Here is a 24,431-nt window from a genome sequence, read left to right on the forward strand (position 1 = left end):
GAGAAATACGACGTGCAACGTGAACGATAAGCAGACAGCACGGTTTGTTTGGCTATGAGTGGTGATGGAAATGATTACAATTCAAATGAGTGCCTTCGGGACTTTGCTTCTTCTTCCAAGACACAAACAAAGCGTCGTCTATATTACAGCACCCTGTACAAACGTCAAGATGATGGGAAAAAAATAATAAATCTGAGCTGAGGTTTTCTGCTTTGTGGAGAATAGCTGCAATCAATCTGACTTGCATCAAAATAGAACATCCCTTTGGCAAACACAGCTGCCGCCCCTCTTCTCCCACCAGCCCATATGTGTGCAGCAACAGATCCATTATAGTTTGCTGGACATGTTTTGCTTTAATTGAAACTTCCCTTTTTAGAGAAAATAAACCTCTGAGCATAAATACTAACAACTGTGTCAAAAACAGATGGCACGAGATTCTCAATAAACTCCATCAAGTGCTATCAAACGGATTGATTACACATGAAATGTGGATATGAAAATTTGGGCCAATATCAATAATGCTAATAATTAATCACATAACCACACCAATACAAACTAACCAAACCTTTTGCCTTTCCATCTGAAAACACAGTTGGAAATATTGGTTATTAATAACAGCCCAGTTTTACTTATTTGAATGATACCAATGTGTTAAAAACGTTGAACATCTTCCGATATCGATGTTGATGCCAATATATCGCGCATTCCTACAGAAAACATTTAATGCCACTTCTTCAATCTTATTAAACGCCTTCATTTGATTTGGGAAAATTGACCACTGATCTTTTAAGATAATTAAAGTTTCTCTGAAAATACTTTCTCTTTCTCTCCTGCTTGTTATTCAGCAGTCTTTCCCTGACATATTTCATTGGGAATTAAAGTGTTTAATCCTTTAAAGGAAAAGTTTTATGTTGACCTGACTGAAAGAAATTTGCTGAGTGAAACCATTTTTGCCATTTTTATTTCAAGTCACTCAAGCGGATTCCCCAAAGACATCAAAGTCTTTCAGAAGTTCTTTCAACGTCTTGTTCTGTTCACTGAGAGGATTTAGAGACTTCCTTTGTGATTATCTCAGACAAAATGTGGAAAAGGTTCATCGTTCAATATGTGATGGGAATTGGGATTTGGGCGAAGAGTTTCGGTCTCTTAAAAAGGTTACAAATTAAACTAAGCAATCAATACCATTATTTTACAACATTTGGCTTTATTCATTTTAATTGGGTGTATTTAAGCTGAACAATACATCTAATTACAGTAGTCATCACACTTTCCATGTGTGCAAAGTTATAACATTTGTTACGTTTCCATCTGCTCACTTCCAGACTGCACTGTGTCACTTGAGGCAAACTAATAGAAAACAATGTTCACCTCCTCGCCTGTGGTGGCGCTGCACCAAGAACTACTGAAGGAAATGACACAAAAACCTCAGAAGAAAACTTGAGCACAGCTTCCATTTAGATAAAATGTAAACAAAAATGGAGTGACGGTTCCATGTAATCTCTTATGTGAGACGATGACCTACTGCCAGAGGTAGACTTGCGCATTTGTTTTGGTTGTATTTACCCAGAATGCCTTGCACTGTATTCTGCTTCCTCTAGTTCACTTGCATCCACATATGCATTCGAACCGCACCATAATGCACTTTAACCGAATCAGACTAGACCAGAGTTTGATCGTGCAATCACACCCCCCAAATGAATTGGACTCTCTCAACAGAAGAGTTTGATTAAAGCGGACTAAACAGGGCTGGTGTGAATGCACCCTTGGTGGCTAAGAGTCTAAAGTCTGCACTAAGTGGGCATTGTGACAAAGAAAAAGCTACAAAAAATGTGGGTATTATAATTGTTATAGCAATATTCATCAAGTCCTGCAATGACAAATCTGCCTGATATGAAGCGCTGGAACATTCTCATGAATAACCTAATATGTTAGTTCTATTAATACTTTATTATGAAAAAGTGATGTCACTTTAAAAATGTCATGTAAAACATTTATAAGAGCCACCCTGGACATCAAAGGGTGCGTTCACACTGCAGCCGGAAAGTGACCCAATTTTTTTAGTCAAATCGGATTTTTTTGCAGGGGCCGTTCACACTGCCACAGATATGCGACCTGTATGCGTGCTGCAGTCTGAACGGGCAAACGACCTGAAAGTGTCCTGCATGCGCAGTAGAGGGCGCAATAGCATTCAGCGTTCTCAGTGTTCTGCCAACCACCATAAAAAGAAGAAGTGCTCAGTGTTTGTGGAAGTAAACATGGAGGCTAACGGTGGAGCTTAGCTTACATATTTGAAGCTGTTGCCCGGCTGGAGCAGCATATTAACAACTTAATCCTCATTTAGTCCGTCATAGCTGGTGTTTTTCTTCCCGCTTGCGCTTATTCTGCGTATCAGGGCGCAGAATAGTGAGATTTGTTGAATATCAGTGACGTTCAGTTCGGAATAATGCGACCTGGACGTTAGGTCGCATTTGAATCAGACGCGTATCGGATATTTAATATTTGAAAAGAATCCGACCTGTGCTGTTCACACTGCCATGAAAACCCCATGATACAGGTCGCATTACATTAAAAAAAAAAATCAGAATTGGGTCACTTCAGCCTGCAGTGTGAATGCACCCAAAGTAGAGGTAGAAACCCTCTACTTTGTACTTTGGGATATTTTCAACAAGTCTAGCTGTTGATCTGTAGATCAAGCGCTTCCAACCTCGGCATCCAACATGTTGTAGATGTCGCAGCTCCAAAGCAGCTAAATCAAATGGCTGAAGCCGGCTAGTGACTCAATAAATTGATTCAGGTGTGCTGAACCATGGAAATGTCTAAAATATGCACAACACTGGCCCCTGAGGATGGACTTTAGACGCCACTGCCACAGATGTTTACCTGAAGCCTCATCAAGCCTCGGTACATTATGGCCTAGTTAGAAAACTGTAGTAGAAATCATGTACTTGGTTTTACTATAACATGTTCAAGATATTCCAGCCAATGATGAATTGCAGCTGATACTTTATGCGCCACTAGAAAGTGGTCGACTCATTACACAGTGACTCAGCGGGCAATACAAACACAGCAAAGATTAATTATCGCAATCACACGTAAGAAAAATGTGCAGAAGCGTTGTACCCTCCATAGCAACTTAAACACTGAAACTTTCTTTATAAGGGTTGACAGATTATTGTGATAAATTGCTCAATGGGCAGTGCATGAGTAAAAATGGATTCCAGTCAAACAAAATCTGGTTAACCCAAAATGATTTAGTAGCGGGAGAAAGAAAGTTCCTTCAGAGACAGAGTAGAGACATTAGAGAGATTCTTCAACATAAATAATGCATTTTTATTTAATAGATGGACACAAATGTTCCAAAAAAGATCTTTATCATTTAAGACCTCTGTGTATACCCTGCAAAGATACAAAATCTTACCAAGTCTAGTTTCTAGTGCAAATAGCTTGAAATGAGACAAAACTAATTTAAAAGTAGCTTTGAAGCTAGAGATAGAGGCTTGTTTTAATAAGTTATAACAAGACATTTTTCCCATGTAACAAGTTAATTTACCTGCCAATGGAGCAATGTTAAGGAATTATTTACTCAAAAAAAGTGCGTATATCTTGCTCAACAGTTTCTCTTAAGTTAGTTTCTTATTCCAAGTGTACTAATATATTTGCACTAGAAAATAGACAAAAAATACTTGGTAAGAATTTGTGTTTTTTCAGTGCATCAGTGCTTTCTAGCTGGATGCAACACTTCTATTTACAAAGGCAACAAAACATTTTTTCAACCTGGAATACGGTAAACTCAAAATACAAAAATCTCACCCAGAGAACCCATTCAGGGAGGATTTTGAGAGGCTACTCTCACCTCCGGATGCAGATGCAACCTTGCAGCAACGTGAAGCATCTTTAATCTGTTCCCACATCCTCTGAGGAGCGCTCTGTCAGCACAGGAAGGGGTGAGGAGCAGGATTACAGCCCAGAGCCTCTCAATTTATTACAGCCCTGCCGACTCCTGACGCTCGACTCCAGTATTCCAGTTCACCCTCATGTAAATAGGCTCCAAACGAGTCGAGACGCAGAGTCGGCCTCTGGTGATGCACGGCCCTAAAATGCAAAAGCGATGAAGAGTGTGTAATGCACAGCGATGGTGTGATAAGAGATGAGCACTAGGGGGAACCTTGGAGAATGAGATAAGAGGAATGGCTAACAAGATCTGTTAGTTTTAGATTTGTTTATGTTGGTGCTGCTGCAGCTGCTAACAGATGCTGCTTTACCTTCTTCTCAAAAGAGGCCATCAAGGCCCAGATGATTTTAAGGCCAGTGGTATGTTGAAGTTGTGCTTTATGGCTCACTTTAGAGCCGTTATGTGCTTTAGTAATTTTCGACCATGTTTACCCTTTTATACACAGTGCAGAGAAAGCTGTTTGAGGAGCAAAAACACCTTGAGCTGTTTGTGTGAATAACAGTGTTTGCTGCTCTGATCCAAGGCCCATCAGCCTCAGAGAAGTCAGTCCGAGAGCTCTCGTTAACGCTGAATTTCTCCTTTCCAAACGGCTTCATGTTTATTTCAATAAGTATGAGGAAAACTTAAATATACACAAACTAATCACTGGTTTAAGTGTAACAAAGATCTTCAAATTTGCACTGGGTGGCACTGATTGTTAGCATCCAGAAATGATCTTTTTATAATGGAGAACTGCTTTAATAAATAACGTGTTGGTTCTCTGATCTACTGCTTTTTCTGTTATCGATTGTGAAGCACAGCTTTGTCATTCTGATGCCTTATTAACTCAAGTTAAGTCAAATTCAAGTATAAAACTTAACATTCAAACGCAAATACAGGTTCCATTACAATAAACAATCCAGTTACTGAATGAAAACTTCCTGATAGCATGGCGGATAGCTGATTACTGCTAGTTCTGAGTGGCTGTTTCTGACTGAGTGGAGTAATTATGCAGAGCAGGGAGGAGATTGATTTTTTTTTAGAGATTATTTGTCTCATGTTAGGACAGCGAAAGTTTTAATACGTATGTAAAATGGTTTTTCTTTTAGGTTAGATGCTGCAGCTTTAAGCAGAGATTCGGTGTGAGAGTCACTACCAGGTGGAGCAGAAGCGGCGCTCCGTCTGTGAAATAACTCAAATACAGGTTTGTAGCGTAGCAGCAGTTCAACAGCGAGAGCAGAACCAGCGTCTTACATCGCAGCTCGAAGACTTAAATAATTTTGCGGGTTATTTGTTTAGCTTTCTGACCGTCATGCTAATCCAGGTGAGTGTTTGTAGTTGTGCGCTGCTTTACCTGCTATCTGATCCTCCATGTCTTTTTTACTGCAGTGAGCCTCGATGTAGCCAAACTCCGTCAAGTATGGCATCGTTTTTATGTTGTATTAGCTTCGTTGTCTTGATGCATTTTGACGTGCTTCAATTTTCCACCGCAACACGCAAACTTCCCCATTCACTCAGTGCGTTATAGTTCCACATCGCTTAGGATTTGTTGCTGCGCGTTTGCGCAGTGTGAAGGAAAGAGGAGACCAGCTGCACAGGCAGGCTGCGAAATAAGATGCAGGTGATCGGTATCGGCAACAAGAGCCAATGATCGCCGATCACCGATCATGCACTTTTTCACAAAAATCGGCCGATTATGATCGGTGACCGATCGATCGACACACCTCTACCCAAAACCACTAACTGTGTATTTTCTTTCCAGTTTTTAAGATAAATGTCAGGCAGACGGTGAACAATCTCATAGATTTTGCATTAATTAAATGATTAAGCTCAAAATAAAATGATTGTTTGCCTCAGCAGTTTTGAAAAGCTGCGGACAAGAAGCAAAACAACAACCTTGAAAGGGTTTACAGTGCAGAAAAGGGCGGCTGACAGATGAAAAGCCTTGTTGAGGTTTTCTGTGAAGGCAGTCATATTTTAATCTGCAGGAAACCATGACAGCTATCTTTCCTCCTGTCAGGGGGGAAGATGAATGTTTGGACAGACACGCACTCAGAGACACAATATCTCATCTTTGAGGTACCTGAATATTTAACAGCGAAGAAGTGAGTAGGAGAATTTAGAGCAGGTGCTGAAGAAAACACAAAAAGCTAACAATGTAACTTTGATCTTTCAGTTACTGAGAGGTCTGTGAAAGGGCTAAATATTACATAAGACATACACAGGAGTATACAAAAACTAAGCTTTTCCCAGGAAAAACTGTTCTCTTTCTTATTTCTTTACATCTTTATTAATTGTTCTTTGTAAATTAAGAAAAATATATATTTTTGTCATATCAAGATTTGATCAATACTTGATAATTTTTTTCATTTTGACGAACACAAAAGCACATACCAGATAATTTATGGTGAACACATCATGTCCAGTGACTCTAACATCCAAAAGGAAAATAACTGCTGGACAACCAGCCACACCATCTGCAGGAAGGACGAATCTGAAATAAATCATTTTAGAAACATAAACACAAGGAAACGTTTTTCATGTTTTCACTTGCCAGTGGAAGGTGAAGGGCTAATCATTCAAACCCTCATCAAAACTCCATCCAGAAAGGTTTCTGACTCAAACAGCAATCACCCCACACTACAACATCAAATCAAAGCAAAGGCGCATGGACAGCTAGGACCTTAAATCATCACAACACATTTATTTGATTTTATGATGCATGGCAGCTAGCGTGTTGTGTGATCCAAAAAAGAGAAATGACAGAAGAGACTAAAAACGGATGAGTTGTCACAGAATCTCATAGATAAATAGATTTAGTTTTATTTAGATCCACTGTTACCCGTTGGCTTTGATACAAAAATGTATTTTTTCTGGATTTATTTAATTGAAAGGACTAGTTTTTATGATATGTGCAAAGGTAGGTGGTTGTCTTTTACAGATACAAAATTAAAAATGATTCGGTTGTCAATAATGCAGTTAAATCTGTTTAGGTCTGTCACGATAAATTGTACTGGTCGATAAACTGACCCCAGAATTTATCGCGATAAACGATAATATTGCTGCTTTGAGACAACTTTCAAGCAATATAACAGTAAAGGCATAATAATGCAAGATCTTTAAATTTTAGTGAACACTTAACACTGGAACTGGAAGACATTTTAAATATGCAGAAAAAAAACTAAAGAAATTATGATCTCTGTAAGCATTTTCCTTATAGTTAAGACCAAAACACCAGTTTGAAGACTTTTATCATCCAGTTTTTGGTAGAAAGAGAAAAACGATAAATCAGACAAATGCAAATTATTAAACTTGTTTTAATTTATCATGCGATAAATTGATTTATTGTTTATCGTGAGAGACCTACTGATATTGTTTTGCAACGTTAAAAGCAATACTTTCTTGCATTATAAATCAGGTCAGTAAAATCCAGCTCAAAGCCTGAGCTGCATCATGCCTGTGCCGGACGGCTGATCTGACGGTCAGATCAGCCGTCCGGCACGTTGGACTACTTCCCTTTGCAAAGTGCTATAAACTTCTGCCTGTAATAATCTCTCAGTCAGAGCCTTTAATTGTTTCTTCAAATTATTCATTGCATGGATTGGTGCGTATTGTTTTGTGATTTATGCTTTTAATGTGTGCTTACATTTATTGAGATCCCCACAAGCGTCAGCAGCATGCTGCATCAGCGATTCTTCCTGGGGTCAGTTTACATTAGAAAGACAGATTACATTTACAAAAAAAATCATACCGCAGATGAAGTATTAAACAACACGTTCCGTTTTCGTCACTTTAAAAGAAGGACGCAGACTTTAGTTTAAGATGGGGCAATATTTTAGATTTTCCTTACATAAAAAAATAATAATCATGAAGCTCTGCAAAGGAGAATTTCTGTCACCTCTGGGAAAGATGAAGAACATCCATCCACCCATTTATTAGTCCATAATACCAGATCAAATGACTCTCCTCTACTGTCACCTTTTATTAGCTACCATTACCTTTCAGTTTTTAATCTCATCATCACTGTGTATGCATTCAGAGCCTCCACTAATACCATTTTTATTTCTATTTTTGTACTAAAACCTTTTTTACTTTCCTCTCTACATTTTGTAGGAAAAAAAAGAAAGATTTTGCATATTTCTGTCCACAACATGTGAAGTGAAACTGTACGGTCTCTGTGCAAAACTTACATTTCATGGAGAAAAAAAGAAAACTGACTATATGTGCAGCAAAGACTCTCTTATTAAAGTTGTGTCAGTCAAGCTGTAAGACCTTCAGAATCACACTTGAAATCCTCTCAAAGTTATTGCTTGCTCTTGCTTCATGGTACCTCAAGACCGTCATATTGAAACCAGAATGTTAACTTTAAGCTCCTCAAACTGAGAAATTTCACTTTCAAGTAAAGCAATACAACTCTAGTTATTACATTACAATAAAAAGGATTCAAATAAAAGTGAAAAAAAAATCAAATATTTAAGTTGTTCACAAAACGAACACTATCACAATATATTTCTGCCTCCTAACTCCTTCTGTACTTTATGAACTTATTTAAACAAGGACAACCTAGTTATGTCAGCTTAAAGCTATTTAGATCCCACACCAAAAATATAAATCAAATTTCTCCTTTGTTTTGAAAAGTTACCCACAAACCAAATGTAGTAATAAAAGCTGAGTTTTTTCAGTGCACTGCTTCTCTCTGCACTTAAGACAGAGGACTTTGAAGCGGAAAGAGTTCAATAAACACATTATATTGATGCAAAAGCTTCCATCTGCAACAGCCAGACCTATTTATTACACTGATCCTCTGAGAAAAAATATCTGAGCTTTTTTATTTTTCTAGAGTGAACATGGAACATTACATGAACAGTCAGATTATAGGTACTTATCTACAGCATTAAGATAAAAATCAGGTGATAGCAGAGGATCACCTGATCACCTGAAGTACCTTTAGAAGACAATCAGATCCCACCTAAAAAAAAAGTTAGAAACAACTAATACAACAACATGTTTTTGAATATAGTTTCAGTTGTTTCTATTTCTGGTAAATTAGTAAAAATAAACAGCACATACAGCCCACTGCACTGAAAACCTCCTGGTTTTTCCACCAAATATTGATTCCTGATCTCTTCCCGAGTTGAAACATTAGTTTTGCTGTTTCCAAATGAATATGAACTTTTTTTCTTTGCATTTTCGACGTCTGAAAGCTCAGCATCTTTTTCCTTATTTTGACCATTTCTCATTTTCTGCAAATAAATACTAAATTTTTGCTTGAAATTTCAGAGACATGTTGTCAGTAGTTCATAGAATAAAAGAACAATCTTCATTTTACTCAAACATGAACCTGTAAAGAGTAAAATCAGAGAAACTGATCTCAGCAAATCAGAATCAAAACAGTTTCTGAAATTGTTTTAAAACAACAGGACCTTTTTGCAATATTCAGTGTAGCAACTTTCCTTCTTAACCAATATAATGAAATGCATTATTTCTGGTAATTTTATGAAACATGGAACTTCAATCTTTTACTTTATAAAGCTAAAACGGTTTTGATAAAGTTTTTTGGGAATGTTTTTCTTACAAGGTGAAAATGACAATCTAAAAAAAAATGTTTTCAAGCTTCAGACGACACCAACAACCTGACAAACGCAAAGTAAGAAACATTACATCCTTGAATATGAAGTAAATGTTGGCATCATCATTCTGACCTGAGATGTCAGAGTTATCCTTGTCTCCTCCATCTGCCTGACTGACTTTTCTCCGAACCACATTAAAAGCTGAAGACAGATGAAGCAGAGAGTGGATGATAAAACAGGGTAGAGGTCATCTTGGCCGACACCGTCTGGAATCTCTGGCCTGGAAATGACTGGCCATTGTGTCAGACACAAAGATGAATAGATGGGGCTCAGATTCGGCTCTGCGTGCTCTCTGATACAGCCAGTCAACTAATATGCTGCACTGTCAGGAAGCACCAGCAAAGAGCAGCGAGAGATGAATTACAAAGCTGGAGCCCGGCTTCCAGACCGTCAGACATTTGTCATTTTTTTTCTAGTTTTCAGAGAAACTTTTCTCTAAAAGCTACGAAGCAAACAAGCTGATGAAAATGCCACAGAAACCCACACAAGTGCAGCCAATATGTCCTGTTTGATGTTTGATCCAAAAAGATCAGACAGGATCAGTGTAAACTGCTAACACCGGACAAATGAAACAAAATGTTTTTGACATACAGCTTTTGGTTGAAAACCTCACCTACCGTGTGTAGAATTCAAAATAAACAAGTAATTTGGAAAGATTAAAATGTTATGCGACTCAAAGTTAATTTAGGTTTCGCTGAAATAATATAGAGTAGCACAGATTTTAAAATATTCTAAATAATGTGCAAGCAAAATACTCCTGAGCATCAGCTTTCAGTAGAATAGAAAGATGAAAAATGTCTAATTATTTTAAGAGGAACTCGGCTTTTTTTGTTTGTTTTGACTGAAACTGAGAAACATCACTATTATTTTCTACCTTAAAAGTAATGAAGAAAATCAAAAACATTTTGGACAAAATCCTGACATAAAGGATCATAATTCATGCATGAAACGGTTAAAGTTTTATCATTAATTCCCAATTTAGGATAAAAAAAAACTGGAAAGGGCAGGTTGGGAGGTTGGTGTGGGATTTTTTTGTTGTTGTTTTTTGTTTCAAGACGTTTTGGTTTGAAACATCTTGTTCTATTTTGTGATATTCTGAAAAACTTAAGGTGATGCAGGAACTTAAAGTGATGCAGGAAAAAAAAAATAGAGTCAAATGTTTAGTGGAAGAAATCACTATGATCTTTTGTTAGTAGTTAACTTTCCTTAGCTGAACAGCGTAGTGTACAGCCCAGACAAATCAATTATCCTAAATAAATTGTGTCCATCCATCCATTTTCTTACACCCTTGTCCCTCAGTGAGGTCAGGAGGTGCTGGTTCCTCTCCAGCAAACGTTCCGGGCGAGAGGTGGGGTCACCCTGGACAGGTCGCCAGTCTGTCGCAGGGCAACACAGAGACACACAGGACACACAACCATGCACACACACACTCACACCTATGGGCAATTTGGAGAGGCCATTTAACCTGACAGTCATGTTTTTGGACTGTGGGAGGAAACCGGAGTACCTGGAGAAAACCCACCATGCACAGGGAGAACATGCAAACTTCATGCAGAAAGACCGGGGCCGGGAATCAAACCCAGAACCTGCTTGCTGCAAGGCAACAGCTCTACCAACTGCGCCGCCCTAAATAAATTGTGTTTCTTAATAAAACAATAACCTTGCATATTTCTCGATCCACTATCCTACATTTTGTTTTTATGGCTTGTTAATGCACATCACCCAGATTTGAACTCATCTGCAGAGCTGCCACCATGCTTGTTATGCTCAATGCCCACTGGGTCCAATTTGCACCAAGAATTTTTTTGACTGAGAAGCTAAACCAATCAACAAGAAAACACAAATTTGCAAGGCCTCTCTTTCTACTTCAACATCCAAAGATGAAGTGGAAATAAGAAAATGGCCGTGTGTGTGCAGTTTGTTAAATGTTTACTTCATATTTGGAGCTTTGCCATTTGAACATTTGTCTCAATATTTAAACTCTCTCTCCCTCCCTCCTGAAAACACAAGAGAAAGCATTGATTTAAAAACAGCTTGGCGACAAATAGAGGCTAAGTCCAAACAGTCTCCAACAGGTGGCTGAGCATCTGTCGGCTTCTCCCTGCTTTTACTTTAATTCCACGAGATAATCAGCGTTTGTCACCACAATCAAGAAAATGTGTTGTGTTTGTATCCTTGCAGTGCGCAACTAGCGACCTCAATCAATAGAGGCCAGTGCTAAACAGCGGAGAAGTCGTTGAAATGCAAACATGCGTGCAGACTTAACGGAAAACAAAAAGTAAGCCCAGGCTGTGTGACAAAATTATAAAGCAACATCACAAAAGACCAATTTCCTCCAGCGCAGCGCAGTCCAGCTTTCCCATCAGAGTTCAGTCGGTGTGTTATTATGACAAGCAGCCTTGGAACCGGCCCAGGTGCTTTGGCTGAGCCGTTGTCACCGCAGGACAGAAGAATCTGTTAGGGCCTGATTTTTCTTCTCCCACCCAGGTGGGAGAGCTGAGGGGGGACAACACTCAGAAGTCCATCTGCAGTCTGTTGACAGTTTGGCAGAGAAAAGTCGACAACCCAATCACAGTCGCATCACGATCCAGTGCCTGACTGAAGGCAGTTCTGCTGCAGAGGGCTCATCCAAAATCTACTCAGAAAGGCAGGAGCATCAAATAGTAGCTAAAAAAAAAACTTAATTGTTGAATTTATGATCATAAAGGCTGAAAAACTAAAGAGAATCCAGCTCTTGAGTCCAGAGAATCCAGTGCATACATCATTGTTGCCGCTTTAGCTTTTCACAGTCTTATAAACACCAGCAGGAAATGATGTATTACTGGGGAAACTTTTATAATGGAGACAACTAATCACTAAAGGTGCCTTTCAACAGTGAGACCTGGAACACTTTTCCCCAAGAGTTACTTCTTCACAAAACCCTCTAATTTTCCCTGGCTGTGAGCGTTTCCACTGTGGGGTCCAAAAACACAGCAATTCATTTAAATTATGTCTGAAATGGTTGGCAAGCAACTCCTCCTGTTGCAGGAGTGATTGCTCCTCTGCTGGGTATGCGAGAAAAAAATAAAAACTATGATTTTCAAAAGTAAATCTATATCCAGTGATGCTGGCACAACAATTACAGAATTAAACAGACTTCCTGGTTTTTTCTTTGGTTTTTGGAGGTGGAAAGGTGCAGACTGAGCTCTGGTCAGCAGCAAAACCTGGACATGATTTACACTCTGGATAAAGCAGCAGTAACCAAACTGGCACAACCAGCAGCCTCATCCATCCATCCATCCATTTTCTGCACACCCTTGTCCCTTAGTGGGGTCGGGACCAGCAGACTTCTGCGCCTTGTTTATCAACCAACAATGTCTTAATGTTCCATAGGAATCTGAAGTGTTTTTATTTGTGTCTCATCGTATAAACAATTCAGAATAAAAGTGTAAAAGCTTCTTATTGGGGGTTTTTCTGGGGTAAATTACAACCCTGGTGTTTTTGCACTGCTAAATACGGTAAAATCCAAAAAACCAACATGGTTCCTAGAAATTATCGAAATGTATTAATACTATAGCAGGACCCGCAGTAAACCTAATAGTGCAGTACATTATTTAATAGCTGCATTATTAAAACAAATGAGCATTCTGGATGAGGGCACCAAGGTAAATTTTAGGAAACCAAATAAAACATTTGGAACTTTGATAAATCATTAACGCGATTAAATTTTAAATCATCATAAATTACACAGGAAAGTATCAATAATTTAAGAGCAGTGAAAAGAAAATATTCAAAATTATTTTTAGAGAGAAAAAAAAGGATGGTACAAAAGTGTTTTTGTTGATTTACCTTCTCTTGAGAATCATCAAACACACAAAATATTGATTTCAAAGTAGAAAAGAGGCAAAGAGGAGCTTATCTTAAAATCTAAAACGCTCAAAGCAGAACATAAAAATTAAAGTAACTCGTCTTAAAAGCATAACCGGAGAGTGAGCATCTGATTTTCTTTCTTTGTGATGCGTGAAGACTTTTAAGACTATAAAAAATGCAGCTACTACTAGAGTGTTTCAACATAACCAGGATTTGCACTGGTTCAGCATGTTGCATGCCTCAGATATTGTTATGAATATGTTTACTGAACGTGCTCCGTATCTACTATTTACAAAATAAATGACCCAGATTAATATCACAGCACTCTGGGATCAGAGTACTGTGTCTAAGTCAGAACAGCAGCAGAATGAAATCTTTGGGTTTGTGTTTTCACAGACTTGCTCTCCAGAGAAACTTAGTTCTTATTCTTATATCTTCCTCCTAAAATGTCAAACTCTTTCACATTACAAACACAAACCTTTGGGTTTTTATGTGATAATACCTAGTGAAGAATCAAAATCTTTCAAAAATAAGAAACTTAAAAAGGTGGTCTGATATTCAGCCCTTTTAATCTAACACGATTAAAATTATAATGTGTAAGCCGCTGTCTTAAGATGCCAAATTAAGACAATAAGAACTGAAACAAATGATTCTGAAAACAATGTGCTGTATATTTACACAGAACTAAAAACAAAAAAGACTTTCATCCTGTGACAGATGCAAATTACCAGACATCTCTGTGTTTATATGCCTCGTGCTGTCGCCATTAAATTTGATTGTGCTTCAAGTCAAGTTAGAGATTTTAAAATAAGTATTACATGTTATGGAATAAGAGACAAAAAAGTTTTAACTACACAAAATGATGGAAAGCTTAACATTGTCACGACTGTTTTGGCTGAAATGTGGACAAAATAAGGTTTACTCTAGAGCTGAAACGATTCATCGAGTAACTCGATTACAAAAAATCCTCGAGGAAATTTATCTGCCTCGAAGCTTTGCTAAATTTATTGTATTGTAATAAGCAATGCTGTTAAATACGCAGCCCACTAGCCGGAGGGTTTTTGTGTTGCACAACGCTACCACTTCCGTTAGCGCCTGGAGCACATGTGCTAAGTTTGTAGCTATGGAGGGAACCGGAGAATGCTCAGAAGGAGAAACCCGAAAGCGACAAAAAATGTCAAAAGTTTGGGAACATTTTAGGCTAAACAGAAAGGACAACACAGCGCAATGCATCCACTGCAAAGCAGAATTGGCGTACCGCAACAGCACGACATCAAGTTGCAGCATCTGAAGAGAAAACACCCGCTACATGCATCCAACTCGTACACGGTTGCCAACAGGTAACGTTTATGTTCTCTTTGCTAACTACGTTCTGTGATAATCTGCCATGTTATAGATGTAAATTGAGGCACATTATTTTTGCTAACGTTATATCTACTGCTTAAACATAGCGGTTACTTAACCGGGTGTAGTGTAAATTGTATGTGAGGGTGGAACTGAGAGAAATTATGCAGGACTTAATGTAAGTTTGTTCATAAAAATACACAGCAACAGATTACAGGCATAAGCTGAAAAGCATTTATTTATTGGTGTCTTTCCATCCTGAAAAGTTACAATCTTTTTTCTTCTCGCTACTGTTATGTATGAATTAGACATTTTTGATTAATATTTTGTAGTAATTCTATATTTGTTTATACCTAAGCAATCAAGAATAAATAATAGCATAGAAACATTTAATTGTTAGGGATGCTCAAAAAGGAGATATTGGACTGATCTGGACTAACTGGCGTTATTGCAGATTTGCCAATAGTTTATTTTATAAATTTTTTTATCCATTGCTTGATTAATCGTAAGAATAATCGATAGATTACTCGATTACTAAAATATTCGTTTACAACAGCCCTAGTTTACTCTACAGATTTTATGAAGCAAGAAAACAACCATGAAGAGAAGGAGAGTCCAGATGTGTAGCTTTTGGAAAAAAGCCAAAAATTAATTAAAAACATGTAAAATTAGGAATTTGATATAGCATAGGAAAGCAAGAGCTAGTTCTTTTTAAAAAATATTCAAGAACCTTTACTCTGTTCTGTCTTTTTTGCTGTGACCTTCTTGCCTTGACGACAAGAACTTAAATAGTTTAAACTGAAGAGAATCGCTTCTGCACGTCATCCGCCTGCCACTGTCCATGGTGCTGAGATGTTCATGGCACATTTGGAGTTCTATAAATTTTACAAGTTTGCGTTTTCAAAATGACTCTGGGCAAAGCATGCAGCACAGCTGCAGACATAATCTTGTGAGAATCTTCAAAAACACTGGCAGAATCTTTCACAATCATCAGGACTTAACTAACAGACGTGACTTTTTGCAGCTGAACCATAGCAGCTGGTTAGCAGCGGAGGAGCCCTGCAGGGAACTGTAATCTCCCCGTTTTTCTTCGGTCTTCACAGCTCAGATGCCCAGGGCAATTTGGAGTCCTGTCATCGACAGAGAGACTCAGATGATTGTGCAGGTGGAGGGGGTGTCAGCAGAGAAGAGAACCAGTTCACAACTTTGCAGCGTAGCGCGAGAACGTCACCCTGGCTGTGGAAAAGTAAAGGAACCACTGACATTTAAGGTAAGAACAAAAAAGGGGGAAATATTTAATATTATTTCACAACATTTCTGAAAACAGATGATCATGGCTTTAGCTTTGGAGGAAATACAAATGAGAAAAAGAAAATGGCATGTACCGGACAGTAGCCTACAGTTGGTTATTCAGAAAATGTTTGGAAACTTGCTTGCACAAACCCGTAACAATCAAAAGGAACTACAAATAACATTTCCTAATTTATTTTTATAATATGTTGATGCACCTGTGTGCATGCAGGTGCTGGAGACAGAAACGGAGATTTAGGGATGTGTTGAAAGAGGACATGAAGTCAGTTGGTGTGAGGAGGAAGGATCCAGAGGGAGCAACCAGATGAGACGGATGACGGATGTGGTGACCCCTGGAGGGAAACGCTGGGAGAGTAGAGACCTGCAGTCTACATAATTAAATTATTTATTCATTGAAAACTAAAACGGGGTTGTGAGATCCAGAAAGGATAATTATGTCAGCCACAATAACTAATTTTGCTAGTATATTGGCATTATAACGCATTAACATTTAATTTTGCAAAGATCACTTAACACTAGAAGAAGATATTTTATGAATACAAAGTTTAACATGACAACCACAAAAAATAACGATCACAACCAAAACCATAAATAAATTGATTATGATGCATCTGTAAACAAAACAGCCCAATCAGAAAAGAAAGGAAAGTTCATTTTAATTTATCATGTGAATAATTGATTAACTGATTGATTATTGCAACAGGCTTACTTGTAATTGAACAACAAAAGAAATAATGAGCAAAAGCAGCAAAATGAGACTCTGAAATTACTCATTCCTGTTTGTTGGTGCTGCAACAAACAAGATCACAGAACCACCTGATGTCTGTTCACACGGCAAAATGTTTGACCCAATTTATCCCCAAAACGATCTCAAGGACGAACTGAGTGTTGGCACGGCTCTAATACAATCTTAACAAATATTCCTGCCGTGTGTTAAGAGTGATCTGATTCGCTTTAATATAAAAATCAGGGATATTCAACATGCTGGATAGTTTTGGCCTGTTGGTGATGTGTGTGTGGTGACCCCTCCAGGACAAGCAGCAATGCAGCCTGATAAAAGTGACGTGTATGAACAGGATTACACAAAACTTTACTGTGGTTTGGTGTATATTCTGAACCACAAATGACCTCATAACATGTAAAACTAGGAATCATGGGAAAGCAAGACTTAGTTTTTGTAAAATATATTCAAGAACTTTTGGTTCTGCCTTTATGGAAGAGGATTAGGGCCACTGGAAAAAAGAAAAAAAAATCTGACTTTTTTCCTCAGAATTCTGACAAAAAAAGTCAGAATTCTGAATTTTTTCTCAGAATTCTGAAATTAAAGTCAGAACTGTTTTTGTTTTTTTTTCCAGTGGCCCCATTCCTGTTCCGTAGTGTTTCTTTCCGTGGATGGGAAGGAAACTAATTAAATCCTTGGAAACTTCCTACTTAATAATGGAGTTGTTGTGTTTTCTTAGTTTGTTTTTATGGACAGGATTACACAAAATGTCACTGTAGCTTTGGCGTATATTTTGAACCACAAATGACCTCCAAACATGTAAAACTAGGAATCATGGGAAAGCAAGACTTAGTTTTTGTAAAATATATTCAAGAACTTTTTGTTCCGTCTTTTACGGAAGAGGATTAGGGCCACTGGAAAAAAGAAAGAAAGAAATCTAACTTTAATCTCAGAATTATGACAAAAAAAGTCAGATTTCTGACTTTTTTCTCAGAAATCTGACTTTAATCTCAGAATTATGACTTTTTTCACAAAATCCTGAGATTAAAGTCAGAACCATTTTTTTTTCCCCCCCAGTGGCCCATTCCTCTTCTGTAGTGTTTCTTTCCGTGGATGTGAAGGAAACTAATTAAATCCTTGGAAATTTTCTACTTAATAATGGAGTTGTTGTGTTTTGTTAGTTTGTTTTTATGGACAGGATTACACAAAATGTTACTGTAGCTTTGGCGTATATTTTGAACCAAAAATTACCTCCAAACATATAAAACTAGAAATTTGATGCATTGTGGGAAAGCAAGACTTAGTTTTTTCAAAAATATATTCAAGAACCATTGCTTCTTCCCGGTCAGCCATGTTTGTTTACTGCAAGATTTTCCATCTTATATCTGAACGTTGGTGAGTGAAATCAGTTTGTGTGTGTCATCTCAAAGCCTTTTTTTTTTTATCGTCGTGTGTGTGTTCTCTCAGGTCAACCATTTTAAAATCTTGCCATATGAACCAAGCATTAGAAACCAATTGAGTTTTAGGAAAATGTGTCACATGTTTAGGATAAGATCACCACTTGTTGTTCAACTCCTGCTGTTTGGATCTACTTTGAAATCATCACTAATCCTGCATCCTGAAAGATTCCCTCTACCCAACATCCAAAGTGTTTTCTGTGCTTTTCCTTCCAGAAGCTACGCATTGCTTCACTTCCTGGAACGTAACCAGCAGAATCTCTAAGAAGCGATCCCAATCTGTTTGATTATTTTACAACAGTTCCAGCCAACCCTCAGAGAGGCAGACACTCCTTCAGTTCTGTAATGACCTAAAACAAAGTACCCTCACTGCTCTAGCAGGAGGTTTCTCTCTCATAAAGCTGCTTTCACCTCTTTGTGGTGCAGTCTGTACATTGCTAAGCCTGCCAGCTTGATAAATAAAACACAACCAGTCATCTCCGTGTTGGAGGTCAGGCTCCGCAGCAGAGTTACGCTCGTCATGTAAGACGAAAAGGGAGACAGAATATAGCCTGAGAATATTTCACAATGCTGCAACCATGTGAAAAATCCCGTTAGGCTTAATATAACCTCATCACCTTTTGGTTAGAGCTGAGGTGACACGGGGGAGACAGAGTGGGATAAAATTATCAACTCCACCACATTCTGAAGCTGATGAAAGAGCTGGTTTGATGTTCCAGCAGTGCTTATGAGGAGGCAATGCTTTAGGATTATCTGCAAATAAAACACTGGTGGAAAAGAAAATCCATTACTCTCATGACAACATTCAGGTCTTTTCGGTTGTGCCCATTCTTCGGTCGGCTTCCTCGGCTACGGCCTCTGGAAGTCCAAGCTGTGGCCTACTGGATTTAACTGTCAATCAACAGAGCTCAACATTTCTTCCATTATTTCTTTCCAAAGAGTTATTTCAACCTGTTCTGTGACGACCAGGGTCGAAGTCAGTCGTTTGACTAACTTTTTTGGACGTACATCCCCATGCTCTTCCTTGCATCTGAATATTCCTTACCCTATAAACATGTTTGAAAGAAAATCAAATTGTACTCCATAGATTTTTTATTTTTATTTTTTTTGCTTCATACCAACAATTGATTTCTTTTGCCTCCTGTCGTTTTTGACAGCAGTAAAATGTATTTAGAAATGTCAGAGGCGCAACAGAATCCTGATGTAAAAGTAATTTGAAATGCACTGAAAATCAAAGCTGATGCATTTAACTAATGCATTTTCCAAAAGAGGCCTGGGGCATCAAATATAGCCTCATGGAAAGTCTAGAAAAGCACTTAAATTAAATTTTTTATGTGCATACTAGTATTCTAATTAATATAAAGCAAACTGATTCTTTTAAAAAAAAATCTTTTAAAAAAATCTATGTTAGTCTAACACTCTTAGTCAGTGACAGAAAATGAAAATTTCTGTAGCAACTCCTGTTAAATTACTACTTTGTGGAAGAAGTTCAATGCAAATACACAATGCATAAACGTAACATTACAGAATCGGGACGATTATTTTCAGATTAATAACCTCTTTAGCTCCAATAGCAATTGTATATCTACTTAAGCAGAAAAAATGGTAGAAAAAAAGAAAAGAAAGGGAATATTTTATGCTGCAAATCATAGTTCATACATATTTGTTATTTAATGCTACTGACAAAAAAAACAAGCAAAAATAAGTTGGACTGGACTTCAGTGCTTACACTCCAACTGCGAAAGTTTGTTATAAACAAATCTTTACAATGAACTCATTTAAACCAATAAAGTTGCACACAAGTCGAGGATCTTAAGACATTCTGGATGCTTGCTGCCTACCTGATCTTAAATTATTTTTTAGGAAACCTGATTTCATTAAATTAAACTGAGAACTTGTGCAAAGACTGGACCGGAAACAGAAAGATGGGGATAAAATCACACAGCTAGATAGTTTGCTAAAATTGGTATGGATCTATTCTCTCTGGGTAATGAATTTCACCAGAAGAAGCTGAAACTCCAGACAGTTTCTATTAAAGGAACGCATTTTTTTTTTTTCCAATTTCCACGACTGCCTGGAAAGAAACATCGAGGGGAAAGTAAAAGATGGGAAACAAGGAGGAGAAACGCAGATGGATGCATCCAAAGACAGTAATGGCAGCTGAAACTGTGTGCCAAAGCGACAGCCAGGAAGGATCCTGTCTTCTTCATTATGAATAGAAAATAAGATTAATGTATGGCAGCATGCTGTTCAATGTTAGTCTGATTTGTTTATTTAAACTTCCTGTAAGTAAGACAAAGCAAAGTAAGACGCCCTCTGCCGTTAAATCAGCCACCAGGACACAATAAGGTTTTGTAACGCCAACAGATGGTGAGATAGCAGATTTGTACACTGACAAATATGAAGAGGATATCGGAGCAAAGATGATTCCACCAGAACTCCAGCGAGGTGTAATTGGCAGATTGAGTCTCACTTCCAGCTGTGCATAATATCACCTTTTAGTTCCAGGTTTAATACTCCCCTACAAATGTCACAGAGCAAACAGCAGTTAAGCAATTCAAAGATATTTCAATAAGCAAAAGGGCAAGTTTGAATAAGCGGGTATTTATCACAAATTACTTTAATAAATATTACCATAATAAAAGCTTTCATGGTAACCCTAAAAATGAAGAAAGATGCTTACTTTATTGGCTTCTGCTACTAAGATTGTATCTTTCAAAGTCACCTAGTCATCTGTGTATGTTTTATCTTTTAGATAATTGTGTAGATGCTAATCAGAGCACAACAAACTAGTATCAAGATCCAGTTTGAGATGATTTGAGCTTTACATTATCTCACTGAAGGTAGTCGTCAGAAGGTCCGATGTGGTCTGAAGGAAAAAGAAATTGTCAGCAACAATACTCAGGTATGCTCCTGTGTAATAGATGCATGTTGTTATTAGGAATCCTAAGCATAAAAAGGAAGTACAGTTTACTTAAAATTCTCTTTTTCAGGCTGAAGTCTAAGTAGACCAGATTAACATTGCAATCTCTTCATATTCTGTTCCCTTTATTTTCCATTTGACATTGGTTTCACCAGTTTAATGAGTCTGCAAAGGTCATTATATGACAAAAACACTCTGTACTCTTCCTTATGTAATCTGTTGCAAGACTGTGTGACAGGTGTTCACTTTTATACCAATATCATCGCTTTGCAAGGTCAGAAAATCTGAATTTTTTAAATGTTTTATTCAAAGCGTAAACATTTTAAACTGCAGATGTGATTGTTTTTGTTTTATGTGTATTTGTTCAAGAGTAAAAGACGCAAAACGTAATTTGGTGCACACTATTAATTTTGCATGTTGTCAGACTAGTTCTGCAAATTCTGAAGCAATATCCTGCAATGAATGATTCAATGTTTCACAACACTGTCAGAGCATAGATTTTATTTTTAAATAAAGATATCCCAGAAAGGTCAGGTGGATGATATTTTTAATTTACAGAACCACACAAAGCAGTAATATAATATTTATTCCTAAACTAGTTTATCTTTTAAGGTTAAAAGATGAACTAAGTCAATAAGTTCACCAGTTCTTAATTTATCCACCATTTTGGATGGTAAGTAAACATGAACAAAACATTTTTTTTTGCCTCAAAGCTTTATTAAATTACGTTGTATTATTTAGCGCACCGTGTCCTGGCTTGGTGATTATTTATGTTGCACAACCCTCTTATTTCCGCCTCTGAGTTGTTGACGACTACTAAGTTTTAGCAACAAAACGTCTAATTTTCAAGTTTGATCCAAGGGGATTTCATTAATTGATAATAATGTTCAGGTTTAGGACCAATAAGAAGCCCTAATGCCTGGCGCGATGCGTGGAGTACGGCAGCCTTTCTCCTCCTGGAGCTGCTGCCTGGTGGTCGGTTCAGAGCGAACGCCGATGCAGGTGTGTTTATACAGGTGTGCAGATAGACTGAACACAGCGGGCAGTCGTGCTGAGGATGATAAAAGTAAGTGTAGCTTTACGGGACGAACCAGAAAATAAATTTCATACAATCCTTCATGCAAATGGGTGGCGTAGCAGACTGTGGCGGTACAAAGCTGGTAGATGTGTTTCTGTGTGTGACGAAGGAACCAAATCCAGTCATTCACAGGGCAGACAAGTCTTGGCAAAGTGAGAGTTCATTCATTAAATGGACTGCAGATTATGGAAGTAATTATGTGCCATCAGAATTTGAATAAAAAATGCATCTGAAATTTGAATGTTGTATATTTGTTCTTACTTTTTCAATTTAAAAATTAATTCAGAATATATTTTTGACCTAAAAAAAATTTCAGTGTCATTATTTGTACATGTATGCAAATTTCATTTGTTAAAAAAATTCACATTCCTATTTCAGAGATCAAATTTTCAATATATATATTTTTTCAGTGTTAAAAAAATTCAACATATAAAAAAATTCAACTTTTAAAAATTCAAATGCAATATTTTCAGTGTCCTACAAATTCAACTTGCTCAAATTCGCTGTCTCAAATTCAACATCTAAAAATTCGCTGTACAAAAATGGCGAGGTTACTTCAGGTCACAGACATTAGCAATCGTTGTCAGATTTCAACACTGAGCTAATCACATGACCTAAGCGTCATATTGAAGAAATACCAGCATCACCGAGGCCAGCGACCATGGAGGCGAACGCAAACCCAACGGTGAGTCTATGCTTTCATATTTCTGTAGTACATTTTATTTTGCGCATGAACTTTGATACATGACATTAAAGCTTGATTTAAAACACGGGTTTGGGCCGTTGTTAATCTTACGCCATGTAATGCTGGCATATTAGTTCTCGCTACCCGCTAGACCTCCACCCCCTTCTCTTGGCTGTCCTACGCCCAATTTTCCCCTGTTTTATTTAAAAAAGGAGTATCACTTGCGCCAAGTCTAGAATCTTTAAAGATACCTGATGGGTAGCGACTTTCCGGGTTGTTTGTATGTTGTCTTAGAGGAGACTGATCAGGCGGTCTTAGTAAAAGTCGTAATTTTCCAGGAGATGCTACTGCTAATGTAGAAGCTAATATGGCTGCCTTGTGTGCTTCAAGGAGGGGCTGTGAACTCTTCCGACATTAATTATAACCACAACCCCATTCTGTTCATCTACGGTATTGTTCATGTGACTTCATTTATGAATAAATTTATACATTTATGGTCATTATAGCGTCATCCAAACGGCTGCTTCTCTTATCTGACAAGTGTTGATATATATTAATTTACATTCTTTTACTTTGCGTTACAAAACGTCGTTCTGTTACCTAGCAACATTACAAACAACCTCCCTTGTTTTTTCATTTGATTTTAACTCATTTTGAAGAAAATATATGCTTGCAAGTACAGCTGTTAACTTATTAAAATCATTTTAATCCCCACTACTTTGTATCTCCAAAATATATCTTTGGTTACAAAGAATGTTTGAGCTATGCTAAAATTTGTGATTAATGTTGTAATTAAAAGCAAATTCTGATTAAGTTAGACACCATTCAATTCCTGAACCCCACAGTGCCTTGATAGAGGTACATTTTAATTGGATAATTTAATGTGTAGCATGTATACTATCATTCATTTAATTTATTACATAGGAATCTGCAATCAAGTACATTTTGAGTTCTCTTGATCCCTTCTTTGTGTTTTCCAGGGTGTAGATTCCCGAAATTGAATGGGAGGAGAGCGGGCTTCCTCTTCAGGAAGAGTCAAACGTCACAGTACCAAATTCAAGTTGTGCAACTGACTGACGAACAAATGGACTTAAGAGACGCAGTAAACCCAAAAGGCACATCACTGTCTTTTGGTTGTGACATTTATATTGGTGCAGTTCTGTTTTGTGAACAGTTCTTCACTCTGTGAAACTTGTCCAGTTTCAAAATTCAGCATTTATGAAATGTAAAGCTAAGTGCTGATCATATTACCACACAGGTAAAATTTGTGATTTGGAAAAGTGAGTCATAGTGCTTTTATGGTAGACATGTTAAAGAACTAAAATGTTCTACATTTGTGAGTTGATTGTTCTTTTTTCTCAAAAGGAACCTAGTAGGTACAGTTGTGTAGGACCTTAATTTTCTTGCATTATAAGAATGGAAAAGTTAAGTTTGTCTTATGTCATTTATTTTCTAATACTTCAAGCATAGATGAATATTCAATAAAATATTGCATAAAAACA

The 24,431-nt window shown here is 37.5% G+C and overlaps 1 protein-coding gene and 1 long non-coding RNA gene across 3 annotated transcripts in view; one reads left to right on the top strand and one right to left on the bottom strand.

The window, feature by feature from the left end:
- Positions 1-24,431, bottom strand: part of asic2 (acid-sensing (proton-gated) ion channel 2) — a 397,850-nt gene that overhangs the window by 261,186 nt on the left and 112,233 nt on the right. The window lies entirely within an intron of this gene.
- On the top strand, positions 22,425-24,431 carry LOC145552609 (uncharacterized). The gene is made up of 2 exons (XR_014088715.1): positions 22,425-22,929; positions 23,910-24,431. It is a non-coding gene; the product is annotated as an uncharacterized LOC145552609 (long non-coding RNA).

Source organism: Poecilia reticulata, chromosome 8 (genome assembly GCF_904066995.2).
Source record: "Poecilia reticulata chromosome 8, P_reticulata-male-v2, whole genome shotgun sequence".
NCBI classification, from domain to species: domain Eukaryota; kingdom Metazoa; phylum Chordata; class Actinopteri; order Cyprinodontiformes; family Poeciliidae; genus Poecilia; species Poecilia reticulata.